A 10,359-nucleotide genomic window follows, 5' to 3' on the forward strand; every position below is an offset into this window, starting at 1 on the left:
GGAATGTGAAATAGAATGTAAAGCTTTATTAGTTTTTCTATAATTATATTAAATATTTGTGAGCATTTGAACTGTGGTTGAAGCAGACTTACCTGTCATTTTCCTCTTATTTGGATAGCCTGTTATTATGTTATAAAATGAATTTATTTGGTATCACTTCTCTTTTTTTTTTTTTTTAAAGATTTTATTTATTCATTCGACAGAGAGAGATCACAAGTAGGCAGAGAGGCAGACAGAGAGAGAGAGGAGGAAGCAGGCTCCCCACCAAGGAGAGAGCCCAATGCGGGGCTCGATCCCAGGACCCTGGGATCGTGACCTGAGCCGAAGGCAGAGGCTTTAACCCTCTGAGCCACCCAGGCGCCCCTGGTATCACTTCTCTTTAAGAAGCCATTTTAATTGCTATCTGAGCAAGGAATTGGTATTTTCCTGATGGATTAATATATTATTTTACTGATTTTAGTGTTTTTTTTTTTAAGATTTTATTTATTTCTTTGACAGAGAGAGACCCAGTGAGAGGGAACACAAGTGGGGAGAGTGGGAGAGGGAGAACAGGCTTCCCGTCAAGCAGTGAGCCTGATATGGGGCTCAATCCCAGAACTCTGGGATCATGACCTGAGCAGAAGGCAGACGCCTAATGACTGAGCCACCCAAGTGCCCCTGTTTTAGTTTTTTTATGTATATCAAAACTGAACTAAGCTGGGTTATCCTTTACTTTCTGCCTAGCATTAAATATTTCATTTATCTTCTTGCAAGTTTTAGGAAGTTTTATCTTCCAAGGTCTAAAGCAGAATGACAAAGGACAACATGTTCTTAGGAATACTGGTGTTTTTTTAGGGTTATTAACTTTGAACATACTTTCATTTGTACTACTTCATTTGAACTTAACAATAGCCCATCAGGTAAACAAGATTAAGATCTGATTAAAAGGTAAATGTGAACAAAGGTAAGGAAAAGAAGAGAGAAAATGTGATACAACCAGAACTTCAATCCAGATCTCCTGACTCAGGGTTTCGAGTTATTTCTACAAAAGCAGGTTTCTTTCCCTCACTAATACTGTGAGGTGTATACCATCAGACCCTCATGCTAAATATATTCAGCAATTAAAAATAACATCTCTGACCCAACGTTTGATTTCTACTCTACTTTGTCAAGACCAACTGTTGTACCTAACTAAATTATTTTAAGATTTGGGGATAAAACCACCACCACCTAGAAACCATTAACAAAGAAAAACAATTATCGTTACATGGTCAATTGTAATCACTTTTGCTTCCCTGTTTAGGGGAGTATGTGTGAGATTTTCCTCACTCTTCCACTAACATACACAATTGAAGAATGCTTTTCTGTTAACCTTTATATCCATTTTATTTTATTTTTATTTATTTTTTTTAAAGACTTTATTTATTTATATGGCAGAGAGAGAGAGAGATCACAAGTAGTCAGAGAGGCAGGAAGGTGGGGGGAAGCAGGCTCCCCGCTGAGCAGAGAGCCGGATGTGGGGCTCGATCCCAGGACCCTGGGATCATGACCCGAGCCAAAGGCAGAGGCTTTAACCCACTGAGCCACCCAGGCGCCCCCCATTTTATTTTTTTAAAGGATTTTATTTATCTATTTGAGAGAGAGCAAGAGAGAGAGAGCACAAGCAGTGGGTGGGGGGTGATGTGCATAGGGGCGGAAGGAGAGGGAGAAGCAGACTCCCCTCACTGAAGGGAACCTGACATGGGGCTCCATCTCAGGACTCTGGGATCATGACCTGAGCCGAAGGCAGACACTAAACCAACTGAGCCACCCAGGTGCCCTTTTTATATCCATTTTAGATTGTATCTCATTTCTTATTTATCTTTCTCTCATCTTTCCTTATAAGATAAAAAACCATTCTTCATATTACTCTTAGGTAATTTAGCCTCAAGGAATCTTATCTAGGATCGGAGAAAATTCCCTGAAATATGAGTGACTATAAGATCAGTTTTTTAAATGAAAAAATAATAAAAAGAGTTTTAATGAGTTGACAATAGTTTTGAAGTCACAATATGAAGGAATATTCCCATATATTCATTTTAATTCCTCTGGAAATCTTGGAGATGCTCTGCTCTTAGGTAGAACCTGGATAGAAGGACAGACTGCTAATCTCAGATGTAGGTATATTCTGTCTGACCTCGAACTCCTCTTAGCTGCTGTGTCCTTGTAGTATTTCTATTCCTGACCTATCAAAACTTGCTCTTAGGAGAGAATCTGCTATTAATCACTTATTCTTTGGTGAGATATTACCTAGCTTTTATGAGGTTTTCTTTCATGTTTGTGTAAAAAAAGATTTATTTCCTATGCTACCCTCATTGTCTCCTACTTCACACACAAATCATACAGGATAAACTTCTACCTGTGGTTAAGGACAAGTCAGTCTGTAGGAGTTCTTCAAAAATAAACATATGAGAAAGGAATTAGACCTACTGCTAGGATCAACACTGTTCTTCCCTGTTCTTCCCTGGGGAAAAGTGTCTGCTAAAGTGAACCTAAAAAGAAAACCTAAATAATTTGGCAGCATAAACATTATAATGCATGGAGTGTAAATCAGAGAGGAGTGTCTCTTCATCCTGAACTATGTAATTATCGTTAAAGAATAAAAAATATTTTATTTTATTTTGGGGGGGTGCAGTATTCTTTAGAGCGGTACCAAAAAAAAACAAACCCACAAAGAAACATAAACCTCCTTAAATAGATACCAGTGAATTATCTTGACAGGAAGAAAAAATCTGACAACAATATAATTCCACATGTTCTGATAACATCAAGAAAGGACTCAAAAAGTAATCTGCACCTCAGAATTGTAGGATATTGAGAAGACTGTTGGGTTGGGAGGAGATAATGATTAATAGTGACTATTAGACTCAGAATGAAGAGTCACATGCATCAAACTCTTTCCATTAAAAAGAGTTAATTTATATTCAACTGATTGCAAAAATGATTAAGTCTCTCTTACCAATGAGTAAAGTTATCATTAAACCTATTTCTTTCATGATAACTATTATGAAAGTGAAAAGATGTCACTCATCTTTCCCTTTTTCTTCTATGGTAGTTAAAATAATCATTCTTTGACTTGTACAATTTATCAATTGTATATTTTAAAAAAGATTTTACTTATTTATTTGAGAGAAAGAGAGAGAGTACAAGTGAGGGGGCAATGCAGAGGAAGAGGGAGAAGCCGGCTCCCTGTGCAGGCTCCCCATTGACATGGGGCTGGATCGCAGGACTCTGGGATCAGGATCTGAGCCAAAGGCAGATGCTTAACAGACTGAGCCACCCAGGCACCCCTGTTTATCAATTTTAGACCTACTTTTGAGTATGTTATTAGTTTTTATTTTTGATGAGATAATACCTACTTGCCAATACATCACATACTTCATTATAATCTCATCGACATCATAATTTAAAAAAATAGGCTTCTCTAGGTGGACTGGAATTTGTCTACACTTCAGTGATATACCCATATCAATTACTATGAAGTTATTGGGTTATTTGCAATGAGGACTTGCATTCTGAAAGTATGGTAGGAAACCCTGAAATGCTTTTCAAAACCACTAGTGCTAGAAATCAACACTGTGTGTTGGATTTAGAGATGAATACAGAGGAAGAGACTGAAGCATAACTTTTAATTTGGTGTGTATAAACTGAGGCCTAGGAATAGCTAGGGGCTGTCAGTTTATAAATTTTCCAATGTTTTCTTCAAGGCCTCTATGGGTATGGAAGATTATTTACTTCCTTTGTTGAAATTTTAAGGTTGTGGACAGTAAAAACCATTTGCTGTATTTTCTTTCTTTTCTACCATGATTCTTTGGTTGGGGTGGCTAAGATTACAAATCAACAAAAAAACCAGGCTGGAGCATTTGTGCCAAGTCAGACCGAAGTCCACTAGGAATGGGACTAGAAACCAGGAGGCAGTTTTTGACAGAGGAGCACGCATGATCCCATTTGGGAAGGGCGGGGATAAAACAGAATTTAGCAGCAATTACCACTACTGTCTATTTAGCTCTGAATGTAGATAAGCTTGGCATCCCTTGGCTTGGGTGCTTGATAAGTGTTCTCTGCTTTTATACACAGAGATTTATAGCAGTAAGTATTTGCACTTTTAAAATAAGTTTTACATGACTGAAAGTTACTGTTTGGCATCCTCTTTAGTTAACAAAACCATCCTAGATAGATTAGGGCCCAACTATACCTCACTCAAAGACAACCCTTGCAAATCTACCTTCGTATATCCTATCTCTAATATTTGAGAGTTACTGCTCTTGTTCTATCCTACATGTAGTAGCTAGCCTCCAAAATGGTCCCCAATAATCCCTGCCTGCTGCTATTCACATCCTGTGTCTCCCCTTCCATGATGTACTAGGGTTGGTCTGTCTGACCAACAGAAAAAGACATAAATGATGGTATGTTATTTCCAAGACTAAATTATAAATGACTGTGGCCTCTATCTTATGTGCTCTCTTAGCTGCTTGATCTCTTCTTTCTCTTTCTCTCACTCTCTGTCTCAACACTTACTCTGTGGGAAACCAGCTGCCATGTCATGATAGCATCAAGGAAGCCTACCACAAGAGAGGCTTGTAATGGAGGCTGGCTAACAATCTTGTGAAGTGAACTTGGAAATGGACTCTTTGACTCTAGTTGAGCCTTGAGATGACTGCAACTCTGGCCAACAGCTTGACTGCAACATCCTAAGAGACTGTGGGCTGGAACAACCTGCATGAGCCACTCCTGGGTTCCTGACTCTTAGACACTATATGAGATCATAAGTGTTTATTGTTTTAAGCTGCTAAATTTTAGCAATCGATAACCAGTATACTAAGTGTACTGGATTATGTACTGATGTGTGCTGAACTGGGAAATACTGGCTTTATGTTAGGTTGAAGAAATGACCTCTCTTACTGTTTTTGCAGGTGGCAATTAATTTCTCATCAGTGTTTTTTCAGGGTGCTTTGCAAAGCTACTGCAGACAGTAATTGACCTGATGATGTCTTATTCCCTGACAGAGTTCATTCAAATCGTGAAGGACAAAAACATTTCTCTCTGGTGTCTATTTACTCATGTTGGTTCACCATTGGACCTGACCTTGCAATTATGTCTTCTGAGTGGATAAGCAGCACAATGTATTTTATAGCTGTTTTTATCATCTCTCACTTTCACAAACATGGGGTAAGAGCAGTTTCATTCAAGAGAAATCATGGCATGAAAGTTAAAAACTACTTGGGGCTACTAGAACCACTGATCAATTTACATTTATGAAGTAACACACTATTAGCATATTTGATATCTGAGTGTTGGGAAAGGTCATTATGTATGCTGAGATTTTTTTCTCCTTCTTTACACTTTACAACACTTTCTAGAAACTTTAGAATCTGTATTGATTGTTTTTGAAGTAGTAATAAAAAAGACGGAGCTAACATTTAAAATGTAATTATTAAGCTTCTTATTACAGAAAATTTTAAACATATATAAAACGAAAGAGTATGTGAATCCTCAGGTAGCCACCACCCAGCTTTAAGATGGCTAATTTTGTTTGGACTATTCTCTAATCTGCTTGCTGCCTTCCTGGATCACCTGCACTAGATTATTTGGGTAAAAACCCAAAACATCACATTTTTCCATAGATAAGGTAATTTTAATAATCTTTCAAAGCTAGGAAGCAGAAACTTACCTGTTGTTCTTATGGATTGGTTCTAAGGAAAATGTGCCTTAGCTGAAATATATTTTTATTCTAAGCAAGTTGTGTAACTGGTTTTTGACCTATATTTTATGAATTCCTGTAAGCTAACATGGAATTTTCACACAACATTATGGTAGTTTTATGTATTCATATGTGGAATTCTGGGTTTCTGAAATTTTTTTCCTGACATTTTAAGATCTGCTGGAAGATCCACAGATTGTTTATAATAAACAAACACCCTTGATAATGGAGTCCTCTTCAGAAAATCATGATTAGAACTTGGGATGGAGCCGACTACAAACGTATTTGTAGCTAAGTAGCAAAAGGGCAGGTTAATGGGTAGCCACTGAAGGCTGATTTCCCTGACCTCTTAAAAGTACCACCCAGAACTAGTATACAAAGTGATTCATTCACTCAAACATCTTCCTGTCCCTTTGATAGAACCTCTGGCTGCTGTGGGGCCTAGATGTCTTCATGATTATTATTGCATCTGGTGTCATGTTTTTCCAGCTGGTGCACTGTCTCCCTGTAGGAGATTTTTTGATGTTCATCCCTCTACCAGCCTCCTGCTTGCTCTCTGGAGGCTCATCCTATGACCCTACTCTACCCAGGCAACCTTCTAACTTGAACTGTGGCTAAATAGATGGGCTTAAAAGCTGTTTATGGATCACATGGCTCATCATAAAAATAAATCACTAGAACTGACTATAATTAAAATTTCAGTAATGTGAATTTCAACTCTGCTCCATCCTCAACCACACATGAGCAAATCAGAATATTACTTTCGATCCAGGAGCTTTGGACTTTTTCTCTATTCTTTTCTTTCTTCTTTCTTTCTCTCTCTCTCCCCTTCCTTTTCTTTCCTTTCTTTCTTTCCTTTCTTTTTTTCTAGAAATAAGAAATGAATTGGAGCCCCTGGGTAGCTCAGTCAGTTAAATGCCTGACTCTTGATCTCAGCTCAGGTCTTGATCTCAGAGTCAAGCCCGATGAGTTCAGGTCTGATGTTGCGTTCCACGCTGGGCATGGAGTCTGCTTAAAAAAAAAAAAAAAGAGAGAGAGAGAGAGAGAAGAAATAAGAAATGGATCACAGTTTCCTGATATTTAAATTCCTTTAAAACAGAAATGGAAAATTATCTAACACTTCAAACACACCATTATTTTGCACACAAGCTTAAAACAAGGTGGACCAAGGATACATTTTGAGGACTATATTCAGAGGGTCAGAAAATGTCCTTAAGGAGTGTATATTAAAAGGGTCCCCTTTAGCAGAATTAGTTGGCCTTGAAATGACCATCTTCACTTTCATGCCTTGTAGTCTAGCTATTAGTGGTTCTCCTCAGGGCTCCACTTTGAGGTGTGTTTCCTGCCTTGATTTCTCTTAGGAGGATCTCCCAACATTAGTTTTGGTTGTTTTCCCATGACTGTCTCATTTTAGTGACCCTGAACACCTACTTTCCATACATCTTTTCTAGCTCTGATTATATTGACTCAAGTTGAAAAACTAGGAAGAGAAAAGATGGTTTTAAAAGAAAGAAAAAAAAATACAAAGGGGGGGGTGTTAAAGAATTAGGAAAAAAAATAAGAGCATGAAGAAGCTACCATATGACTTTGTTTGAAAATACAGTCATTTAATATGTCAACATTTTGTTTTTTATTTTTAAAGATTTTATTTATTTATTTGAGAGAAAGAGCACAAGTGCGGGTGAGGGGCAGAGGGAAAGGAACAAGCAGACTCCCCACTGAGCATGAAGCCTGACACGAGGCTGGATCTCAGAATCCCAAGATCACGACCTGAGCCAAAGGCAGACCCTTAACTGACTGAACCACACAGGCGCCCCTGATATTGTTCCTTTAAAAGCAGATTTTGGGGTATAGTGGAAACATTGCATGGGTAGTTAGTAGATCATTTTAAACATTTGATTCAAAGTAGCTCTCATACCTCTTCAGGCTTCAAGGAGATATGATTGCTGGTGGTCGGAGGTAGTGCCATGGTTCACCAAGACTAGAGAAAAAACTTCTTTAACTGTAAGAGGATAAGAATAGGATGACCATTAGAGGTATGTGTATCTCTAATACACCCACAGTAGCTTTCTTGTAAAACAACCTAAGGCAGTGGGAAGTAAAGATGGCTCCCCTATTTAGGAAAGATAATAATGGGAAATGGTTGAGTAGAGAGAGAGCTGAGGGACACCTATAAAGGGTTAAGCAGGAAAATTATTTCCACCATAAGTTCTCCTAAGTATGGAGTAGGGATTCCTAAAGACGTATATAGTCTTGAAGCAGTCAAAAGTAGACTTAGCCAGAGTTCAATTACAGGCTCTGGGAAACCACTGACTTTTTGCCACAACAGCTTCAAACTTGGCTCTTTGGAGCTTTGGAGGAGTCTTAGTGCACTCAAAGACTTACTTTGTTTCTTTATCCCCAAAGAATATGTTTGAGCAATGGAAATAACAATTCCCAGCATACCTGAATTAGGACCGAAAGGATTTACCTTTGAGAATATTTCTTCTCCTGGGTGCTTGATCGCTGTTGTCCACACATACAAATAGTTAATCAGGAAGGCTTAAGAAACCTGGAGGTATGAAAAGCCAAATGCTAGGATTTGTGAATACACAATTTCCAAGTTATGATCTCCACAGCTTTAAAAAAAAAATCGCATTGGGAACAATTGGCCCCGAACATCCTTTTAACTATTTACCAATGCAATGATAAAAATAACTTTCTAAGCCCAAAATGGGAGTGAGCCTGAATTTACAAGGTAAATCAACAATTTAATTAAATTTATGATTAACAAAACATGTTGTCACAAAAGTCACACTAAATTCATTAACCCCAGTTATAAGAATTAATTTTCTGTTCACACATGAATTGCATTTCAAAATTTCATTTTATTTTTTCAAAATTTGATTTTAAAGTATAGGAATCACTTTCAAAATGTTGTATAAATTTAAAAATATATATTTCACATAGAATGCATCAAAATATTAAATTATGCTTTAAGTATTTTTTACAATGTTATCTTTTATCAATAATGGCACTGCATACTACTTTATGGTAATAGAACTACTTCTAGCATCTAGCTGTTTAGAGTCAAACCTAGCAAAACATTTTAGCAGACATCTATAGGAATACTTCAGAGCAGCAGTTCTCAAGATGTGGTCTTGAAACACTTGTAGGTTCTTGAAATGCTTTCAGGGGGTCAGCAAGGTCAAAACCATTTTCATAATAAGAATTAAGATGTTATTTGTCTTTTTCACCTCATTCTCTCATGAGTGTCGAGTTTTCCAGTAGTTACATGGCATGCGATATCTCAAAAGATTGAATTCAGAAGCAGATATGAAAATCCAGCTGTCTTCTTTTAAGCTATGCATTAAAGAAATTTGCAAAAATGTAAAGGAATGCCATTTTTCTCAGTTCTTTTTCTGAGAAATGCAGTTATTTTTAATAAAAGTGTTTTATTTAGATTAATATTGGCTTATCATTATAAAATAATAAAGAAATACTTCAATGTTTTTCAATAGTAATTTCTAATATGGTATAAGTAGATAGGTAGATAAGTAGATAGGTAGGTAAATAGATATAAACAAAAGCTCTTTGGGGGAGGTCTCAATTTTTAAGATTATAAGAAAGACTTAGAGACTTAAAAAATTTTAAAAAATTTACTGCTTTAGAGTGTTGATTAATAAATATCAAATCTTGCTTTTATATGTCCCAAAGAAAATAATTATTTTAAAGTGACTTTGACTGTGGTTTCCAAAATCTTGCACACTTATCATTTTACAGTAAATCTGACAGGTAGGCAGGTTAGAAATTACTCTTATCTATAACATGAAGAAATAAAGAAACAAAGAATTTTAGATTGCACAGTAAGATCATAAGAGAACACAAAGTACTTTCAACTCTATCCCAATGATTTGGTTGATTAAGTCAGTTTCTCCTTAACCTATACAGTGTGATTGTGACATCCTGAAATAGAAATGTATTGCAACAGAACATGGAACCACCTGTAGCACTTTCACATTAAACATCTTCACTACCGAAGCTAAGTCAGTGCCCCTTACTGGAGTAGACAGCTAACCATAGTTCAATGCTCCCCTGTCATTCAAAAACATTGTTATTGCTAATTCGGTTTCTTCTTACAACCTCTAAGAGGTCCTCAGGTATACCCAATAGGCTGACTTCCACTTGAGAATGAATTCCTAAGTAGTAGTCTTTTCAGGCTTTTCATGCAAATCCTCTGCTAAAGAACTTCTAATAGCTCTCACCAGGTCAAGTTTTTACTCTTCTGCTGTTTTCAGTGCTCTGATGATTTGGTCTCACATTACCCATTCAACCTTATTTCTTCTCCCTCTAACACCAGTTATCTTTTCTAGGAAGGCTGTCATCCTTATACTTGCCTCATTTTCACTTCCATAATAGCAATTAAAATTTACTATATTTTTTGCACATTAATCCTTTAATAGCTCTGGGAAGTAGTCATTACCATTCCAGTTTTATAGATGAGGAGCCACGCCCAGAGAAATTAATGTGACAAACTCAAGATAACATATCTGGTCAACGATAGAGCCAATATTTGAACCAAAGTTTGTCTGGCACTGAGGCTAGTGCTCTCAGCCATTGAACTCAAAAGGGCTAAATGACCCAATATTTTATACTTACAC

The 10,359-nt window shown here is 37.0% G+C and overlaps 1 long non-coding RNA gene across 1 annotated transcript; it reads right to left on the minus strand.

Moving 5' to 3' along the window:
• Positions 1-3,240: 3,240 nt before the first annotated feature.
• Positions 3,241-9,048, minus strand: LOC125095785 (uncharacterized). The gene is made up of 4 exons (XR_007125951.1): positions 8,956-9,048; positions 8,190-8,270; positions 7,638-7,721; positions 3,241-6,727 (listed from the first exon to the last, which is right to left on the minus strand). It is a non-coding gene; the product is annotated as an uncharacterized LOC125095785 (long non-coding RNA).
• Positions 9,049-10,359: the final 1,311 nt, after the last annotated feature.

This window comes from Lutra lutra, chromosome 3 (genome assembly GCF_902655055.1).
Source record: "Lutra lutra chromosome 3, mLutLut1.2, whole genome shotgun sequence".
Taxonomy (NCBI): domain Eukaryota; kingdom Metazoa; phylum Chordata; class Mammalia; order Carnivora; family Mustelidae; genus Lutra; species Lutra lutra.